Source organism: Rana temporaria, chromosome 5 (genome assembly GCF_905171775.1).
Source record: "Rana temporaria chromosome 5, aRanTem1.1, whole genome shotgun sequence".
NCBI classification, from domain to species: domain Eukaryota; kingdom Metazoa; phylum Chordata; class Amphibia; order Anura; family Ranidae; genus Rana; species Rana temporaria.
This window is the reverse complement of record NC_053493.1, coordinates 251,839,841-251,862,629: the sequence shown is the minus strand read 5'-3', so window position 1 is coordinate 251,862,629 and position 22,789 is coordinate 251,839,841. Positions and strand designations below refer to the sequence as shown.

The 22,789-nt window shown below is 44.1% G+C and overlaps 1 protein-coding gene across 1 annotated transcript in view; it reads left to right on the top strand.

Moving 5' to 3' along the window:
* The window catches only part of NEDD9 (neural precursor cell expressed, developmentally down-regulated 9), a 137,579-nt gene that overhangs the window by 54,960 nt on the left and 59,830 nt on the right, over positions 1-22,789 (top strand). The gene's annotated exons all lie outside the window — the stretch shown is intronic.

The following is a 22,789-nucleotide window of genomic DNA, read 5'->3' as shown; positions in this document are numbered from 1 at the left end:
AAGGTGTAAACTGTTTACACCTTGTAAAAACAGACCTTTCTGTCCAGCGACTCGATGTTTTTTTAATTTAGAATTTTTTTTTTCGCACCGTATCTTTTTTTTTTCCCAACGCAACTTTATTGACCCGTCGCAATCCACAAAGCTCGGCGTAACGTAATTTCACGCTATGCACGTCGGGAAAATGACGTCACGAGCATGCACAGTATGGCCGGCGCGGGAGCGCGCCTAATTTAAATGGGAATCGCCCCCATGAAAATAGGAACGCCTTGCGCCGACGGAATTTAAGTTACACAGCCCAAAATTACTAGGTAAGTGCTTTGTGGATCGGGCACTTAGGTAGAAATTTTAAGGCAGTGTAACTTAAATGGAAAAAATTAAGTTACGCAGGATCTTTGTGGATTACCCCCTTTCTATCCAAGGATTAAGCACATTGTACTGGAACACCTATCTTTTTACTATTGGACTGTTATATATATAATTTTCATTTACCACTACTATTATTTATTATGATTATTGGTATATATGGCATCTAATTATAGATGAAGGAATATTCCCAAGATCATATACATGATTTATTTATGCACGAGTTGTGAACTCATTCAGGTTTTGCAGTTGTTTCTCTTTCAACATATGTTGCTTATATATTTCACATAGTAGCGCAGAGCAGTGTTGCCAACCTACCAGATTGAAATTTACTGACACAACACCCAAAACTTACTGGCACAGCCAAGTTTTTACAGGCATTTCCAAAAGTTACAAAATCACAGTTTTAAGTGCAAATTTGAGCATTTAGGCTACAAACAAGTACAATATGCAATTAGCAATATGATTTAATGTAGATAATAAGGCAAAAAACATATATATACAATATATATATATATATATATATATATATATATATATATATATTAGGGCTGTTACTGATTAAAATGTTTGTGTTCGATTAATCGTTTTTTTTTAATCGACTCATTTTGATTAACTAACGCACATACAGATACAACTACTTTTAGCTGATCTCCTTGCCACCATACTGCCGGGATATATACATGTGCCCCCATACTGCTGGGATATATACATGTGCCATCATACTGCCGGGATATATACATGTGCCCCCATACTGCCGGGATATATACATGTGCCATCATACTGCCGGGATATATACATGTGCCCCCATACTGACCGGGGTATATAAATGTGCCACCATACTGTTACTGTACCCACTCTTACCGGACTATATATTAGGCAGGCAGACCCGTCCGCAGAGTAGATGATAGACCTGTCCGCAGAGTAGATGATACAAGCAGGCGGGCGGCTGATGATAACGTCAGCGCGCCACTACTCGGCTGCCACCGGGTGGACCAAGATGACCGCAGCTCCAGAGCTAGGCCAAAGCAGCGGCCTTTCCTATGGGCGAGACTGCGGAGCTCACTCCGTGGATAGTGATCGATCAAAATTATTTTAATCGATCAAAGAAATTAACGATTAATCGAGCAATTAATCGTTAATTTCCGTAGCCCTAATATATATATATATTTTTTATAGTAAGTAGCTCAGGGACTTTCACAGTGACACTAGTGGTCCCTTCAGTACACTTCAGTCTACACAGCACTGACAGTCCCGGGCCCAGCCTGCCTTGTTCCCATATCGCAGACCCACACACGAGGCTCTGGCAGCTCTGCTTGGCTCCATTGCACCATGACATCACACGACATGCTCAGGCACCGCCTCCACCAGAGCTGCCCAATCACACTGTAGCAAGCACTCAGATGGTCCCAGCCAGCTTCGGACCAAGCCGAGCATCTCAGCCATATTTTTTACTGGCAACATTTTACTTTTACTGGCAGGAGAAAATTGCCTGTTTTTTACTGGCTGCCTGTAAAAATACTTACAGTTGGCAACACTGGCGCAGAGGACTATTCACATTCAGTCTATTGCACTTGATTACAAGCAGCTTTCCACAATCAAGAAAGGGAAATTTACTCAGAACCTCATAAATTAGTTTAATACTACTGTAGATAACTTTATCCAATACACTGTAGCTAATATACAAATATTGTGATCCTAAATGCTAAAATTGCTTCCACCGGCTCGCTCTCCATTTCACCATGCTTATGAAAGGTGGTGACCTAACCTCCCGCCGCGGAACATTTCTAGAGCATCATTCCTCCACACTTTTCCAATTCATGGCCTTTTTTAAATATAGTAGAATAGAACCTTTTGTATAATGAATAGGAAGCAGACATTTTTATGAGGAAAATGTTTATAAACCAGGTACTAAAAATAACTGAGAAGTAGGGGAGGTTCTGTTTAAATCTGTCAATTCATTCGTCTGTTTTGTGCATTTAGACTTCAGCAGGAAAGAAATGAAGCTCATGGTCCACACCCTTTTTATTGCACTATAAACAGCACACATACATAATGTCTGGGAACAGACTTTATTGTGTTCCATGAATGCAGAAATTGTTAAAAAAAAAAGTTCATATCTGTGTTGGCATTTGCTTATGCAGACAATTTGTGGCTCTGTAGGAGCAAAGGGCAGGAAAAGTGCTCATACTAAAAATAATTACAGGAATATAGCTCTGGTGTTGGAGAATAATTTGTCCCACAACCAATTTTCTATTGAAAAGCCTGTGGCGTGCAAAACACAACCCAAAAACTCCACCCGGTGCAGGAAAAAATGTGCACACACATAAAGAGTGAAACACAAAAAACTGCGACGGATGCATCGTCAAATGGTCCTCCGAAAAGGACCCGTCTCTGATCCCCCGGGGCGTTAGGCTCCTGACAGGGAAAAGAGTAACTGTGATCCATACAGCCGAAGCCATATGGACCCATCTTGGTCCAAGCAGCCGAAGCCACAAGGACCCAACATCCTCGGAGGGACTGCCGAAACAGAACCCTCCTCGGTGAGGCTCCCCCGAAGGGAGACCCCATGAGAGCCGGCGAACTAAGCCAGAAGGCCATGTCCACCAACTCCCAAGACTTTCAGAGCAGGCCCGAGGACCAGCACCCTACTCGCCACACTAAAAGTGCAAGCACCAAACAAAAAAAGTGACAAAACGTAACAAACAGGGGGTAAAATAAAAAAGAAAGTGGGGGGAAAAGGAAGGTGGGAAGGTGAGTGGAAAGTGGCCACCGTGCAATACGATGGCCGGCCCTCCGGCCAGGAACAAAAATTCCTCTGGTCCTAGCCAAAAGGCTTGGCCCTAGAGGCAGGTGTCAACAACCAATACACTATCAAATACAGGGATATGCAATAGGGGACCTCCAGTTGTTGCAAAACAAGTCCCATCATGCCTCTGCCTCTGCCTCTGGGTGTCATGCTTGTGGCTGTCAGAGTCTTGCTATGCCTCATGGGACTTGTAGTTCTGCAACAGCTGGAAGTCGGCTAATTGCATATCCCTGATATAATGCATATCTGTAGGCAAAGGTTTTATATTTCTCTATCAGGATTCCTAACTCTGACCTCTTCCATTGACATAATGACCCTGGCTCACTCTGAAGGTGTATATGGCACCTCCAGCCAAACTCTCCAAGGAAAAGCAAGGACATCTCCCCTCCAACAAACATAAGAGATACTATTAGTCCATAAACACACAAAAGCGTATTTAAAGCGAAGCTCCACCCTAAAGTGGAACTCCCGCTGATCGGAACCCTCCCCCCCTCCGGTGTCATATTTGACACCTTTCATGGGGGAGGGGGGTGCAGATACCTGTCTAAAGACAGGTATTTGCACCCACTTCCGGCCACACAGTTTCGGGTTTTCTGCGGGCAGAACGTCACCTCCCGTCCTCCCCCCGTTGTGCTCTGGGAACACTCGGCTCCCAGAGCACAGCGGGAGCCACTCAGCGGCGCAGCGCAACTTGCGCATGCGCCGTAGGGAACCGGATAGTGAAGCCGGAGCGCTTCACTTCCTGGTTCCCTCACTGAGGATGGCGGGGGGAGCAGCAGAGTGACGAGCGATCGCTTGTCCTCTGCTGCGGGCGGCGCTGGACTCCAGGACAGGTAAGTGTCCTAATATTAAAAGTCAGCAGCTGCAGTATTTGTAGCTGCTAAATTTTAATATATTTTTTTTAGTGGCACATCCGCTTTAATAAAACTAAAACTAGTAGGAAACTATTACCGTATTTGGAAGTTATATTCTGTAAATGCGGAGAAATTTGTCATCTTCTAGCCAGACAGGCAATCTTGGCACAAAGACAATAAAAAATTACTTTGGCGCTTTTTTTTTTTGTGTGTGCATGTGAATTAATGGGCCTTTTCAAGGCAGTCAAATTTGTGTTCTATAACTTAAAGCGGGGGTTCACCCTATAAAACGCGGGGAGTCGGAATCTTCAATATACGATTGCACAGTGAGTACCGGGCTAAAAAAATAAATACAGGCATACTGTAGCTCAAGCTACTATGCCAAATTTTATGCTAAAATGTTGTTATGGAGGGTGAACCACCGCTTTAAAAAACAGTTTTTAAAGAAATAATGGTTAATATGCTGATCTACTGGATTTGATTTGCAGTATATGCAGTAAAGCATGCTTGTTATATTCACTGTGGAACCTAAGGGATTAATCCTCCATATTGTACTGTTTGATCCTGTCCTCTCTGATCCTCCCCCTCTACCACTGCCCCCAATCCATCTCCTGATAGCATACCTCACAACATTTTGAGATGGGAATGAGGCACATCTAGTAACAAATGTATGTAGGCATATGGCACGTCCCTGCCACACATCCTTAAAGGGGAGTTAACCAAAAAAAGGTTAATTAAATCCACAAGGACTTTTTTTTTACCACTGCTATTCCTTCATATTGGCTTTTAAAATATACAAATGCAGCAATTTAGAAATTGGATTTAAAGTTTAGCACTGGGAAACACATTTGGAAAGATAAAAAGTGCATTTTATATACAACTATATAGATCAGACCAAAATGAGGGACAAATGAGAGGGAAAGAGGGACAGAGGGACATTTCTCCAAATCAGGGACAGTCCCTTGAAATCAGGGACAGTTGGGAGCTATGCCTGATAGTACAGACCCTTGGGGGCACTCTGCACATGTTCAGTTTGGTGTGTATTGCTGGAGAGGTTTTTTTGGGGGGGAGGGAGAATGTGATCAGCACAATGCCAATCAGCACTGTCCATACAGAGGGTCAGGGGTAGAAAGAAAACTCCTCCTACAAGTTTTAACCAGACACTGAAAGAAGTCACAAGACTGCTAAATACTGCTGATGAGAAATGGTATTTAGCAGTTTATATATTAAAATAATTGCATTTCTATGTTCTGTGTACTGTGGGAGACCAGATATAGAGAATGCAGGGTCCTGGGTTTAGTAACACGATGGGGTTGATTTACTAAAACTAGAGAGTGCAAAATCTGGTGCAGCTCTGCATGGTAGTCAATCAGCTTCTAACTTCAGATTGTTCAATTAAGCGTTGACAAAAAAAAAACTGGAAGCTGATTGGTTTCTATGCAGAGCTGCACCAGATTTTGCACTCTCCAGTTTTAGTAGATCAACTCCTATGAGTCTGCTTGGATCATGGGTCAGCATGTGATTGCTGATTCATTGCTATAATCTTTAATGCTTTTTTTTGTTTTGTTTTAAATAAGCCTATTTAAAATTAATATCTATATACCAAAAGTAAGATTTGTTTGATACACAACGGTGGTGTGCATAGCGAAATAAGAAAGTGAAAGAGAGAAAATCAGAAGAAAAATTCCATACAAAGCACGATCGTTCGATTTTCATATAGTGTGTACACAACTTTCGACATCTGAAAATTTCCAAAGGGACAAACTCCAAAATATTTCCTGAACAGAAATAATGATTTTCATTTAATGCATACTGTTTTTTCGTACACGTTTCGAGAAAAATCAGATACGAAAGGCTGCGCATGATCAGAAACAATAAACTACAAAAAAGCCTTTGTTACCTGAGGATTACAGGTTTAACTGAGGCAAATCAGCTGGAGTGCGGCTCCGTCCTGTGCATGTGGGGGCACTATTCGATGGGGGGCACTTCTCGATAGAACACCGGCATTTATAGAATGCCTTGTATTTTCTGAGTGGACAAGGTGGAGATTGTGAATGAAACATGCACCTAAAAGAGTGACAACTGACAATGGGTGTCTGACCAGTAGAATGCATGTTAGAGCTGTACTAGCTGAATCTCTATACTCAGCACACAGGACAGTAATACATAATAATAATATTTATTTCATATATATACATATAATACATTATAGCATAAAAGCATTACAGTACTTGGTAGTAGTATACAAAAAGTCAGGCAGATTAGTCCATACATCACATGATAGCTATATACATATCATGATTGTTACAGCATAATACATTTAAAAATCATGAAATAATCTAATGTAGTACACGATAATAGCATCGGAATAGCTTGACGCGTTTCGTGCAACTCTTCACTCTTCAGGAGCTGATGCTAATGTGTATCTGAAATTTATAAGATAGATAGACTGTTGGTACAGGGTCTAAAATGAGCTGGAGGGTGTGTATAAAAGGGGGAAGAAGGTAAAGACAGTATAAACTAGTGTGGGACATACTATAAACATGTCCCAAGACTTACAAATCACCTGCAAATCTAACTGGTAGCGAGATGGGCTGCAAACTGGCCGGGCAAGTCAACAGTACCGGGAACTCAGGCGGCATATCCCCAAAATAGATGTTGAAGAAGACCCTCAGAGGACCTGTCCCAAGGGGTAGGGTACCCCATGGATGGTGAAATAAAAAGTGATTGGTGTAATCGTGAAGACATCTATAAAGGATAAAAAAATGTGATAGTGTAAGTAGACTGTACTATGTAGTATGCTAACTAGGTATGCATCAAGCAAAGCCAGTATAATGCATTAAAAACATGAAAGTGAGATATAATGACTAGGTGGTGGTAGACCATCTCTAGATAGAATAAGAAAGTGGTATATAAGGTTATAAAACTAAATCCAGGAATTAGGTAGTGGCAAGTGAGGTATAAAACTACAACAAGCAAAAGTGAAAAGCCAAAATAACAAGTGGATCATAAAACTACCTTGTCCTCAGGGCTGACACATAGGGCCAGATTCACAAAAGAGATATGACGGCGTATCTCCCGATACGCCGTTGTATCTCTGTTTCTATCTATGCGGCTGATTCATAGAATCAGTTACGCATAGATAGCCAGAAGATCCGACAGGTGTAATTGTTTTACACTGTCGGATCTTAGGATGCAGTACTGCGGCCGCCGCTGGGGGGAGTTTTCGTCGTAAACCAGCGTCGGGTATGCAAATTAGGAGTTACGGCGATCCACGAAGATTTTTCCCGTCGTTACGGCGTCGAAAGTGTTAGATTTCCGTCGCAAAGATAGGGCACCTTTAACATGGTGTAAAAGTACTCCACCATGTAAAAGTATACCTGTCTTTCCCGTGTCGCTTTTGAATTTTTTTTACATTTTTTATTTTTCCCGGCGTAAGTCTTTTTTCACGTCGCGATTCACAAAACGTCGGCGCGCCGTAATTTCGCGCAAAGCATGTCGGGAAATTTGCGACGGGAGCATGCGCAGTACGTCCGGTGCGGGAGCGCGCCTAATTTAAATGGTACCCTCCCCATTTGAATTGGCCCGCCTTGCGCCGGAACTGTTTACGATACACCGCCGCAAATTTCCAGGTAAGTGCTTGCGGTGGTGTAACGTAAACCGGTTACGTTACGCTGCGCCCGCTCTACGTGAATCTGGCCCATAGAGTCCATATGGTTGCCAAAGTTAGACGGGGACCAACAACCTCACGGGGCATATATCGGACTGAGGGGAGTATAAATACTCTAGAAAAGTGGGGAGTTAATCGCAATACAGGGATGGAGACACTGGCCCTACAAGTCCTATGCCTTATTTAAAGTCCCAAATTTCCCTACCTCCCCCCTCCCCTTCTTTCAAGGTGGTGATTGTGACATCATCTTCCCTCCTCTCCACCTTGTCAAATCAGAGAATGCCTCCTATTCATTGAAAAAAAAACAAGATGGTCTGTGAACAGTGGGGGTGCCAAGCAAGCGCCTCCCTGTGGTTGGTGTACAGTGGGGCGCTCGCATAGAAACCTCAGTAGGACCCAGGAGATCACAGCTATCTCATTAGTAGCATCAACTACTACAGTGATTTCCAGCTACCCCTGTGGCCCGTCATGTATGAGTAATGCATATTTATACATCATGCCAAGCTGGATCAATGAAAGTATGCAGTACAAAAGAATTCTTGGAGTTCAGTATTAAAGATATAGACTGAGTGGTATCATTTCATCCGCAGTGTTTACTGAAAGATATATTAGATGTCACTTGTACTGTATATGTCACGGATACAGGTTATATGAGTATATTATGAAGTAGGACGAGTGCATTCATCAGAACCCTTTATTACACAACAAGCACTTAATTGGAGCCTTTCTTGCATGCGATTGTTTTCATTGTGCCTGCATTCCTCCTCTCTGGCCCACGCATAGCTTGGATTCCATCTGACTGCTTTGCTTTTTCCTCTACAGTCAGGCTGAGCGTGCCAAGTAGACTGGAGCAGTCCAGGCAGACCAGACATTAGCTGCAGACCAGCCATACCTCATGATTTAGCTCACTGTCTGACAGAGTTCTCGCAATGCCAAACATAAGCAGGCTCTCTCAGAGGCAATTGTTTCACAATTCGTTTCCCCTAAGCTTTGGAAGATGTTATTTTCCCCTTTCCACAAAAAAAAACGTACAACCTCTTCAATAGAAATGTAATTCTATCTAGCGTCTTGTCTTCAATGCAGTGCTCTGTGTTATTTATTATTACAATTTAAATGGCCAAAAACAGTTTATGTTTTCCCATATTGATATAGCATTGACATATGCATTCTTCTATGCTATATTATATACAGATAATTAAGCCCTGGTTCACACTTGACATGTCAAATCGGCAGCATTTGCCGGTGCATTGCCATGAAATGAGATTTGCCATGGAATGAGATGGTCCGCCTCCATCTCATCCTATTGGCTCACTCATGTCACGTGACAAAACATCAGTCACAGCTAGGCTATCATAGGGAGAGTTTACGCTACTAACGTAGCCAACGCTAGGTCTACGCTAATAGCGTAGACTCGCCCCGTTCCCTGAGCCTTAACGGGGGATGGGGAGTAGAGCTGCGGGCGCGGGGTGCGGGGGACGGGGAGTAGAGCTGCGGGCGCGGGGTGTACTTAATCGGGGAGTAGAGCTGTGGGCGCAGGGTGTACTTAGCGCTGGCGGGAGGCACGCTGCTGACAGTGCTATCGGGCTATCACAGGGAGAGGAGATCCTCTCCCTATGATAGCCTAGCTGTGACTGATGTTTTGTCACGTGACATGAGTGAGCCAATAGGATGAGATGGAGGCGGACCATCTCATTCCATGGCAAATCTCATTTCATGGCAATGCACCGGCAATGGCACCATCCTAATCGGTGCGATGCCGCATCTGTGGTGCTGCATCGATTTCAAAAAGTAGAGACATCTGTGCAGGTTTCTGCAATTATTCTAGCGCTAGACCTCCTCCAACCAATTGCAATCGCTGCGTGATCTGCTGCAGTAAAGCGTTCAAAGCGTTGTCTATGGAGTTGGTCACCATTCCACAAGCGTGTGCAATTTTTAAGAATGACGGGCCAGATCCTCAAAAGAGATACGCAGGCGGATCTGCTGCGTATCCCTGTTTCTATCTATGGAACTGATCCACAGAATCAGTTTCCAATAGATAGGGAGAAGATCCGACATGTGTAAGGGACTTACACTGCCGGATCTTAGGATGCAGTACCGCATCCGCCGATGGGGGCATTTTGAGTGGAAATGCCGCGTCGGGTATGCAAATTAGCACTTACGGAGATCCACGAAGCTTTTCAGCTTTGTTTTTTCTCCGTAAGTATTCGTTTGCAAATGCAAAATTAGGGCTGCTTTTACAAAGTGTAAAGTTAGTACACCTTGTAAAAGTAGACCCTTCTTTCCCGCGACGCTGTTATTTTTTTTTTTTTTTTTTTTTTTTCCCGTCGTATCTTTTTTTTTTCCCGACGCAACTTTTTTTACCCGGCGCGATTCACAAAACTCGGCGTAACGTAAAACCGCGCAATGCACGTCAGGAAAGCGACATCGTGAGCATGCGCAGTACGGCCGGCGCGGGAGCGCGCCTAATTTAAATGGGACTCGCCCCATTTGAATAGGAACGCCTTGCGCCGGACGGATTTAAGTTACACAGCCAAAAATTTCTAGGTAAGTGCTTTGTGGATCGGGCACTTAGGTAGAAATTTTCCGGCAGTGTAACTTAAATGGGAATTTTTAAGTTACGGCGGCTGGCTGTGGATCTGGCCCGACATGTTAATTATCGATTTACTTGGTGTAACATCATCATTCAGATTTTCTCCAACAATTGGGGTATATATTGTTTTTTTATTTATTTATTTTTTATTATTATTCATTTAAATGTATTTTTTCCCAAAAAGTTGCGTTAAATAAAACGCTGCACAAATACCGTAAAGAATTGAAACAAATTCCATTTTATTCCCTAGGGTCTCTGATAAAAAAAAAAAAAAAATCTATAATGTTTCTAGCAAACAATACTGATACAAAAAGTGCCAGAAAAAGTCTGGTCGGCATTAGTGTTGAGCGGAATACGCCATATTCGATTTCGCGATATATCATGAATATATAGACGAATATTCGTGAAATATTCGTTAAAATCGAATATTCGTGATATTTTATAAAAAAAAATTTGCTAATGCGAACGCGAAATTGATTGCGAAATTCTCGTCCGCGCATGCGCGCTAAGAACACGCGAGAACGGAGATCATTTCCTGGATCTTTGCCAGAGACTAAACACACACTAAACTAAGCTACCTTAAAGAAATGTACACTTACACTAACTACACAGAAATCTATCTAACACTAAGCTACACTAACCTGGACAAAACAACACAAATCTGAGCTTTTAGAAAAGCTGTTGGGTCTTTTGCTTTGAAAAAAGCAGTTGGTTATAGAAGCAGGAAACTCAGAACTGAAAGCACTATAGGAAGCACAATGCTCTAAGCTCTAAGATCGCAATACACTGGAAAAACGCACAGAAACACTCCACTCTCTCTAGCCACCTTGTGAATCTGCACTGAAATACTGCTGGGAGTGATCTTATATACTGGTTGTGCAGGCAGGTTCCTATTGGTTGCTATGGAGGTTGCTAACCTCTGACAACTGTGGTAGGAGAACTCTGATTGGCTCTGATGCAAAAGAAGGGCGGAGAAAGTATTCGCGAATATTCGTAATACGAATATTCGCGAAAGCGAATATTCGTCAACATAAAAGGATCGCCTCAGCTACTCGGCCCAGGGTCTCTAATCATACCAGCAATGCTTTTAGACGTCGATGGAGATCACTAGGATGTGATCTGTTTTAAAAATAAATTTGAAAAAATACGAATATTCGTAATAGCGAATTTTGACCGCGATATTCGAGTTATTCGCGAATACTCGAATATGCAATATTCGTAACGAATATTCGCAATACGAATATTCTTGAGCAACACTAGTCGGCATGTGGTTAAGAAAAAGGTGAAATGCGAGTTCTGTCGTAGTCATACATTTCCATCATTTACCGCCATCAGATGCTGTACAACAAGATACCGTAGGGTCTCACCTATAGTGCTTTGACCTACATGCCTGAGTTTAAACGACCTCCCCTTGATTTACTGAAGTCTGTGGAAGACAGAATGACAGAATTAATGTCATTGCCCCTGCAGGCACCTTTTTCATCAACCTTGTTATGGGCGGAGTAGGGAAGACGCCTGTAATTTGCAATGCAAAACAGAACGTAAATCTACTGCATTTCTACTTAAAGATGTGGTTAGCAGCTCCAAGTGCTGTGTGTCTCCTTGGAATGTGGAATTCTAATGCAGAAATCTATTGGAAGGCAGCAGTCCCATTGTGGGCAGTGAATCAAATGAGTGAAGTGTAATTCCTGCTGTGCATATTTTGGTTAGGGGAGGATGTGTTCCTGCATTGTTTAGTAATCTCTTTTGGCTGGGTCCTTGTACCCTTAGGGCCCACATTTGTAAGACACGAATAACTCAAAGCCTACATGCATGCGTATGTACCCACAGGAGCAATACATTTCACCCTCATTTTTGAATGTGTTGGACATTGATAAATTAGAAAACACTACTATGTAATTGTCTACAGTAGAAATGGTAAAAAGATAAACTATAATGTACACACTCTGTAATATGCCTTTTTTTTTTGCTTCCATAAAACTAAAGTCAGCCAAAAAAGGTTTGAATCTCGGCTGGTTCAGCAGGGACGAGATTCAAACCATATGTGGGCACTGGGCAGACTGAATGTACGAAAGTTGATTCATTGTTACAACCAGCATGTCAGATTTTCGGCATGTGATTATTGCAATTAGTGTTCTCCTGGCAGGGGCAGTGTCCCCCTGCCAGGAGAACACAATAGCTCTGTTGTAGGGATTCCCCCATCAACACTGACTGTGGTTGCAGGAAAGAAAATCCCACCATCTATGGCCTGCCTTAAGCCTAGTACACAAGGACCGAGTGTCCAGCAACATTGTATATGGCAGCCGGTCCGACAGAAGCAAGACATGTGGCCAACTGGCTCCTGATCAGCACTCTTAGCCAATGACTGGAGTGTTCTGGTGGGGGGGACATCCCCTTGGCAGAACAAAATAGCTCAGCGGGGGAGATCTATGTACTAACATTGCACAGTTAGTACCGCGGTTCCAATCTGAGCTGTCAGGTTTTTTGCGTAGTAGTTCCGCAGTCTCTGACACTCTCCTGTAGTATGTCCGCAGACCCTGACGCTCTCCTATAGTATGTCCGCAGTCTTTGACGCTCTTCTGTAGAATGTTTTCAGTCTCTGACTCTCTCCTGTAGTGTGTCTGCAGTCTCTGACGCTCTCCTGTAGTATGTCCGCAGTCTCTGACCGTCTCCTGTAGTATGTCCGCAGTCTCTGACCGTCTCCTGTAGTATGTCCGCAGTCTCTGACCATCTCCTGTAGTATGTCTGCAGACCCTGACACTTTCCTATAGTATGTCCGCAGTCTTTGACGCTCTTCTGTAGAATGTTTGCAGTCTTTGACGCTCTTCTGTAGAATGTTTGCAGTCTTTGATGCTCTTCTGTAGAATGTTTGCAGTCTCTGACGCTCTCCTGTAGTATGTTTGCAGTCTCTAACGCTCTCCTGTAGTATGTCCACAGTCTCTGACCGTCTCCTGTAGTATGTCCGCAGTCTTTGAAGCTCTCCTGTAGTATGTTTGCAGTCTCTGATGCTATCCTGTAGTATGTCCACAGTCTTTGACACCATTCTGTAGTATGTCTGCAGTCTTTGACGCTCTCCTGTAGTATGTTTGCAGTCTCTGATGCTATCCTGTAGTATGTCCACAGTCTTTGACACCCTTCTGTAGTATGTTTGCAGTCTCTGATGCTATCCTGTAGTATGTCCACAGTCTTTGACACCCTTCTGTAGTATGTTTGCAGTCTCTGACACTCTCTTGTAATATGTTTGCAGTCTCTGATGCTCTCCTGTAGTATGTCCGCAGTCTTTGATGCTCTCCTGTAGTATGTCTGCAGTCTTTGATGCTCTCCTGTAGTATGTCTGCAGTCTCTGATGCTCTCCTGTAATATGTGTGCCTGCAATCTCTGACTATAGGCTATAGCCTCTGGCAACCAATTGCAATCGCTACGTGATCTGCTGCAGTAAACTGATTTTTTTGGATGTCTTGAAATGAAGGGATTGGGGGGGGGGGGGGGGTGCAAGAAAATGTTTTCCCAGGGTATATTCAATATTATAGACGGCCCTGAAGTTGCTAATATGTTTTTGTAGCTTTATGGTGGCCAAAAAAACTTCAATAAATTACTGATTTCTCTTCCAATCAATCTTCTCCAGTAGAAATATTTGATCTATAATCAATGAATCCATGTGAACGATATGCCACATATGGGGAAGTTGATTTCAATTAATAGTTAAGTTATCAATCAGTTGTAAGTTATTAATCTGATCCCTTTCACCACCATATAATCTCAGTATCTAATCAATTGAAAGATGATCATATTCATCCCAGTGCTTCAAGTCGATGCTAAATGATCGATAAATGTCTGCCTTGGCTAATCAACTCAGTTAATGAGAAGGGAAGTTATGGCTACTCAGTTATTTGTGAATAGGATCTTTTTAATTGAATCACATATTAATTAGATAATAAACGAGTGTATAACCACAATTAGGCTGATGGCAGATGGGTAATTCTGCTGCTAGAGACAAATCGCCAGCTGTAGGATTGCTAAAGAGGTTGCCTGTGTGTCTCTATGGAGTTACTCCTTCTGTAGCCACAAGCAGCAAGATGTTGATCTATGGCTGGCCTGAGTACTACCTTGGCAGCCCATAGATGTTTTGATTTTCTTTCCTTCCACAGTCATGTCGCATACACACGGTCGTTTTTCGGCATGAAAAAAACAACGTTTTTAAAAACATCATTTAAAATCATTGGGCCAGATTCACAGCCGAGATACGACGGCGTATCTCCTGATACGCCGTCGTATCTCTGAGATACGATTGTTGTATCTATGCGGCTAATTCATAGAATCAGTTCCGCATAGATAGCCCTAAGATCCGACAGGTGTAATTGACTTACACCGTCGGATCTTAGGATGCAATTCTAGGCCGGCCGCTAGGTGGCGATTCCATTGCGGTCGGCGTAGAATATGCAAATGACTAGTTACGGCGATTCACGAACGTACGCTTTACCGGTCGCTCTAACTTTACGTAGTTTCCGTTGAGATACGCCGCGTAAAACTAAGGCTGCCCTCTAGGTGGCCTAGCCAATGTTAAGTATGGCCGTCGTTCCCGCGTCGAAATTTTAAAAATCACGTCGTTTGCGTAAGTCGTCCGTGAATGGTGCTGGACGCCATTTACGTTAACGTTGAAACCAATGACGTCCTTGCGACGTCATTTAGTGCAATGCATGTCGGGTAATTTGACGGATGGAGCATGAGCAGTACGTTCGGCGCGGGAACGCGCCTAATTTAAATGGTGCACACCCCATTTGAATTAGGCGGGCTTGCGCCGAGCGAATTTATGTTACACCGCCGCAAGTTTACAGGTAAGAGCTTTGTGAATCAGGCACTTACGCTTTAAACTTGCGGCGGTGTAATGTAAATGGGATACGTTACGCCGCCGCAGCGTAACGTATTTGTCTGTGAATCTGGCCCACTGTGTGTGTGCTTCAAATCGTTTTTCGGCTTCTTAAAATGTAGTTTTTCGGGTTGTAAAAAATGATCGCGTGTGGGCTAAAACTACCCTTTAAACCTGCGCATGCTCAGAAGCAAGTTATGAGACGGGAGCGCTCGTTCAGGTAAAACTACTGTTCATAATGGAGTAAGCACATTCATCACACTGTAACAGACAAAAAAGCGCAAATCGTCTTTTACTAACACGGAATCAGCTAAAAGCAGCCCAAAGGCGAATAGAACTTCCCCTTCAGAGTGCCGTCGTACGTGTTGTACATCACGCGCTTTGTTCATAATTTTTTTAAAACGATGGTGTGTGGGCAACGTCGTTTTTAATGATGAAGTTGGAAAAACTTCATTTTTTGGACATGCTGAAAAAGGTTGTTTTTTTTAGTGTTGATGAGAGAATGTCTCCTATTGTGTTCTTCCAGTGCAGGGCGCGGGGAGTCTTTCTGGCCACCAGAACATGATTACTGCTAGAGGTTATACCCGCTAGCAGCAATTGCATGTTAACCACTTCAATACAGGACATTTTCACCCCCTTCCTGCCCAGACCAATTTTTAGTTTTCAGCGCTGTCGCACTTTGAATGACAATTGCGCGGTCATACAACACTGTACCCAAATTAAATTATGTATTTTTCCCCCACAAATAGAGCTTTCGTTTGGTGGTATTTGATCACCTCTGCGTTTTTTTTTTTTTTTTGTGCTATAAACAAAAGAAGAGCGACAATTTTGAAAAAAACACAATATTTTTTACTTTTTGATTTAATAAATATCACAATTAAAAAAAAAATAAAAAAATTCCTCAGTTTAGGCCGATACGTATTCTTCTACATATTTTTGTTTAAAAAAAAAAAAAATTGCAATAAGCATATATTGATTGGTTTGCGCAAAAGTTATAGGCCCGAATTCAGATACATTATCGTATCTATCGGCGGGCGTAGCGTATCTCAGATACACTACGCCGCCGTAACTTAGGGAGCAAGTTCCGTATTCAGAAAGAACTTGTGCCCTAAGTTACGGCGGCGTAGTGTAAATGTGTCGGCGTAAGCCCGCCTAATTTAAATGTGGATGATGTGGGCGTGTTTTATTTAAATAACTTTTGACCCCACGTAATTGACGTTTCTTACGAATGGCGCATGCACCGTCCGTGAACGTTTCCAAGTGCGCATGCTCCAAATTAAGCCGCAAACTGTCAATGCTTTCGACGTGAACGTAACTTACGTACAGCCCTATTCGCGAACGACTTATGCAAACGACGTAAAATACGACGCTGTTCTTACGTTTACGACGTGAATACCTAACATGACTTACCCCTGCTTTATGAGGGGTAACTTTACGCCAGAAAAAGCCTTACGTAAACGACGTAAAAAAATGCGCCGGGCGTACGTACGTTTGTGAATCGGCGTATCTACCTAATTTGCATATTCCTTGCGTAAATCTACGGAAACGCCACCTAGCGGCCAGCGTAAATATGCAACTAAGATACGACGGTGTAAGAGGCTTACGCCAGTCGGATCTTACCAAAATTCCGGCGTATCTTGTTTTCTGAATACAGAAAAAAGATACGCCGGCGCATCCTAGAAGTTACGCGGCGTATCAATAGATACGCCAGCGTAACTTCGTTCTGAATCCGGGCCATAGCGTCTACAAAATAGGGGATAGTTTTATGGCATTTTTTTTTTTTTTTTACTATGGCGGCGATCTGCGATTTTTATTGTGACCATAACATTGCGACGGACATATCGGACACTTTTGACACCTATTTGGGACCATTCACATTTATACAGCGATTAGTGCTATAAAACTGCACTGATTACTGTGTAAATGTGACTGGCAGGGAAGGGGTTAACACTAGGGGGCGATCAAGGGGTTAAATCTGTTCCCTAGGGAGTGATTGTAACTGTAGGGGGAGGAGACCGATGTGTGTTCCTCTGTACTGGGAACACACATCGGTCTCCTTTCCTCTGACAGGAGGTGGATCTGTGTGTTTACACACACAGAGATCCACGGTCCTGCTGTGATGGCAGGCATTTGCGGGTGCCTGGCAGACATCGCGGCTGCCAGGCACGCGCACTGGGTCCCGAGCAATGCGGCTGGCGCGCGCCCTAGATGGCCGGGAAATCCAGGACGTCATATATCGTCCACCCGGAGGGAGATAGGGTTCCTGCCAATGTAATTTTACAATAACTCGGGAAGGAAGTGGTTGAAAATTCGACCGGCTGGTTGTACCCAAGTCCAGGGCTGTCTTAATGAGAGGGCACACCTGGGCACTGCCCAGGGGCCCCAGCTGCATGGGGGCCCCTGCACTTTCCCTAAAGCAGCTGGTCCTTGAGACCATGCTGCCCCGAAATTGGGGGCCCCATGATGGCACTGAGAGTGATAGATACACAGGTACTACCTACTTGATGTCTGTTTACCTGCACTGTCATCGTTGTAGGGGCCCCAGAGCATTTCTTTGCCCAGGGGCCCATGATGCTATTAAGACGGCCCTGCCCAAGTCAATCGACTTTGGGTACAGTCAGCCTGCTGATACAAGGATTGAAATTTGGCCGGTCCCTGCCGACCAACCGAATTTTCGATGTGTGTATGGCGACTTTAATCTCAATCACTAGCAATGGAAGCTGCAGAGAGAAGAGTGATTCAATAGGGACTGACAGACAGCCTCTTAAAATCCTGCCAATCCTCGCCAGAGGCAGGATTGCTGGCGCAGAGTTGCCTGTCTGACATCAGTCTTAATGATAGGAATTACTAATTTTGTATGATGATTGATATGATTGAGATGAGGACATCTTTTATAATAGTTCATACCACAAAGATTGTCTAAATAATCCAATTAGAAAACAAGTCAAAACCACAAATATGCGTATTTTGTTCTTTTCGTCCTGACAATTGTCTTTATTCACATTTTCATATATATATATATTAAATACATAAAGCCTCAAACCTTCTCATAACAAATATGCTTTTGTTATGTATCTCAATGACTTTCTAAATAAAATTCTATTGAATACCCCTTGTGAATGTACAGCCCATCATTCCACGTTTCTGGCACTTATCTTAGGATAGTTTCTCCTGTGTGATGACACATTGGTGTTTAAGGATTGCGACAGCTGCCAGACTTTGAAGTTCTCAAAACAAGGGTTTAGGGAGAAGAACTGGTGAACAGCTTTTCTTTTTTTTTTTGAAAAGCCTGTTGTGTGCAAAACACAACCCAAAAACTCCACCCGGTGCAGGAAAAAATGTGCACACACATAAAGAGTGAAACACAAAAAACTGCGATGGGTGCCATCGTCAATGGTCCTCCGAAGAGGACCCGTCTCTGATCCCCCGGGGCATTAGGCTCCTGACAGGGAAAAGAGTTACAGTGGCCCATACAGCCAAAGCCATATGGACCCTTCTTGGTCCAAGCAGCCGAAGCCACAAGGACCCAACATCCTCGGAGGGACTGCCGGAACAGAACCCTCCTCGGTGAGGCTCCCCCGAAGGGAGACCCCATGAGAGCCGGTGAACTTAGCCAGAAGGCCGGGTCCCCAAACTACCAAGACTTTCAGAGGCAGGCCCGAGGACCAGCACTCTACTCGCCACACTAAAAGTGCAAGCACCAACCAAAAAAAAGTGACAAAACAAGACAGACAAGGGTAAAATAAAAAAGGAAAGTGGGGAGAAGGAAGATGGGAGAGTGAGGTAAAGTGACCAATGTGCAATACATTGGCCGGCCCTCCGGCCAGGAAACAAAAATTCCACTGGTCCTATCCAAAAGGCCGGGCCCTAGCGGCAGGTGTCAAAAAGGTGTATTGTGGAGATAAGTGACCAAAAAGGTGCCACACGTTGAGTGCCCCTCACACACTCAGTGCAATGTATGGCACCCCTGGACTGCCACTCCAGGGGCACTATCTCCACAGGCTTTTCAACGGTCCCTAGCCCCCGGTCTGGACCGGCAGCACCCTTCCCAGCCAGGAAGGTAGGAGAAGAGGTCGGGGAGTGCCCACCTAAGCAGGCACTACCCACAGCCCCTATCTCTCCCACCTAATCACATTCTGGAAGTACTACCCGCTCCTCCCGGTTAAAGGAGAAGCAAGGGTTCCCTCCAGAACAACTGACTGGGGCAGATACCACCGAGCCCAGGCCAAAGGCCAGGGACCCGGCCTCTTGGCTTCGACCTCATGCCTCTCTGTCCCGATCAGAAGGCTCTAACCTCCACGCCAACAGGCTTAGCGTCCGCCGACTGCCATCCCTTTCCCCCTCTCACAGGGTACCGGGGACAGTCAGCTTAGCACCACCTATTGGCAACTGATAAGAACAGATACTACACTTGAACTTAGCAAAAAGGCCGAGAACTGGTCAACAGCTTGGCCACAAGAATTTTTGTACACCACCTAGTCCTAAGGTAAACCTGTAGATGCAGCTTTGCTGCACATCATAAACAGTAGTGATTGCACTTACATTGACCTGCACGCTATCTCACCCCCTCACCATGGAACCCAAGGTTCCTAGAAAGGTTTCCACTTTCTAAAAGATGAAACTTGCGCAGAGCTTAACAAGCTCTTTCTTGTCCCCATATACCAGTGTTTAGACCTGACAGGCCACTCAGACACCAAGCACTGCATTATGGGGTTCCAAGGAGAAGGTCACACCCCACCACCACCATACGGCATTCTTCAAAGCAGAGAAAGAATGTATGGTCACCTTATGATGCTTGCTTTACACCAAACCTGTTACTTTGCTTATTAAAGTCAAAGAACAGCTTTAGCCTCATATACACGATCGGCTTCCATCGGACTTTTCCGTGGATTTTGTTTGCAGGGTGTTGGCTGTGAACTTGTTCTTCATACACATGACAGGACCTTTTCAACCAACTTTCACCAAATCACGTGTTTTTTCAGATTTTTACCGCCACCCTGTGGGCAACTTCTGCTATTGTTTTCTGATCTTTAGCATTGGTTCTGAGCATGCGTGTTTGTACTTTGGACTTTAGTCTGATGGACTTGTGTACACACGATCGGAACATTTGTTGCCGGAAAGTCTGCCTGTTTTCGAACATTTGTCCAATGAAAAAACGAAAACATTTGTCCGATGGAGCGTACACACGGTCAGATTGTCCGATCAAACAGGTCCGTCGGACATTTGTTGTCAAAAAGTCTGATCGTGTGTATGGGCCTTAGGCCTCGTACACACGACCGGGTTTCTCGGCAAAAACCAGCAAGAAAACTACTTCTTGCCAAGATTCCCGTTCGTGTGTACGAGGGATTCAGCTTTCTCGTCTGGAAATCTGGCCAGAATCTCGATGAGAAAAAAAGAGAACCTGCTCTCTTTTTTCTCGTCGAGATTCTTGTCGGCCTGTTTCCCGACGAGAAACCCGAGAGTGTGTATATTTACCTGTCGCCGTGGAAACACGCGCATGCTCGAAATGACTTTGACGCATGTGTGGTAGCGGCGACGGCATCGAATGTGATGAGCGCATGTTCATCGTACACGATGACGTCACAGCGTTCTTTCCTTTCAAGAGAACCACGGTTCTTTTGAAACGAAAGTCTGTACACTCCAGCGGCAAGAGTTTCTTGCCAAGAATCTCGTCAGGGAAAACAACAGGTTTTTCCTGACGAGATTCTCGGACGTATGTACGAGGCCTCAAGCCTTAAAGGGGTTTTAAACCTCATACATGAAATATGAAGAATATGCTTCTATAGTGTGTATATGTCTCACTTAAAAGCACTAAGTGTTATTTCTGTCTGCTGCTTCATTCCTCTGCTATCAGCATGAATCACTTCTAACAAGTTTTCCTGACACCACGAGAAAAAAGGTGACAGGGAAGGGCACAGCCCATGATTGACAGCCTCAGCTCTGTTCCTAAGTGCTGTGTGAAGTAGGGGGAGAAGCTCTCAAATTAGCTCTCAAGCCCTGTACACATGACCGGGATTCCCGGCAGTATAAAGTCAGGACGGGATACCCGAGAACCTCCTCGGTAAGTTTCCCCATGTACACACGGCCGGGTTTCCCCTCGGGAAAACTGCGGGGAGAGCTTTGGCCGGGAATCCCGGCCGTGTGTATGCTCCTTCGCAGTGTTTACCCATAGGAAAACTGCCAAGTTTAAAACTGCCGGTAATCCTGGCGGGAAAATAGAGAGCAGGTTCTCTATTTTCCCACCGGATTCCCGGCAGTTTTCCTGTCAGGAAAACTGCGAGGAAGCATACACGCAGCCGGGATTCCTGACCAAAACTCTGCAGTGTGTAATTTCAGCTCTCTGTCACTTTTTTTCTGTCATCTCAGACAAGCTTTATTAATTCTGGATTTTGAAAGGCTGTAGAGAAGAGAAGAATTGAGATAAACAGGTACAATGTATTTGTTTCATCTCTTTGTATCACCTGAGGCCAGTAACTTCTCTGTATGTAAGGGTTTACAACCACTTTAAATCAGACCTATCACAAACCAATATGGTTCAAACTGAACCCATGATAAAAATATTCATTATCAGAAGTTTTGTTTACTGCAAGTCAATCATTAGATACAGAAATATAGCAAAGGCTGACCAAAGAAGGGGTAAATTTAATGAATCCCTCCCACTGAGCCATTGTGTTCTCCTGGTGGGGAGGGGGGGGGGGGGTCAAGGGAAGCCACCCCACCAGGAGAACATAGTGATTATTACTAGCAGCAATAACAGCCGCTAGAGATAAGTGCATGTAAGCCAGCAGGCTGGTTGTACTCAAGTTTATCAATTGATTAACTTGAGTACATTCAGCCTGCCCACTAATGGTTCAGATATGCTAGTTCCTACTAAACCAGCCGAGATTCAAACCATCTATGTCTGGTTTAAAGCTGTATCCAAATCTTGACTTTTTTTGTAAACATCTGCCACTTCCTATGTTCTCATTTTCCTGATTGGGCCTTATTATGTGATGGGCAACCCCATTGTAGGTTCAGAAGATGGAAGAGGGCAACATTTGATTTTACTTCAAAGATTATAATCTCAGTTGCCCACACAAACCAATCCAACCATTGAACAACTCACTCTGCTCCACCTGAATGATATCAATGGCCCAGATTCAAAAAGCAATTGCGTCTGCGTAACCATAGTTACGCAGCGCAATTGCTTACTTGCGCCGGCGTTTCGAATGCTCCTGATTCAGGAACCTCGATACGCCGACTGCAGCCTAAGATATGACTGGCATAAGGCTCTTACGCCAGTCATATCGTAGGCTGCATTCTTACGATGGCCGCTAGGGGGCGTTCCCGTAGTGGTCAGCGTATAGTATGCAAATTGCATACTAACGCCGATTCACTACCCTACGCGAGCCTTGCGTACGCAGTTTACGTTTCGTTTGCGTTCGTCGGGTTTCGCGTAAGGCTGCTCCTGCTATTAGCAGGGGTAGCCAATGCTACGTATACCCATCGTTCCCGCGTCACGAAGTTTAAATTTTACGTTGTTTGCGTAAGTGAATCGTGAATGGCGCTGGACGCCATTTACGTTCACTTTGAAGCAAATGACGTCCTTGCGACGGAGCATGCGCACTACGTTCGGCGCGGGAACGCGCCTAATTTA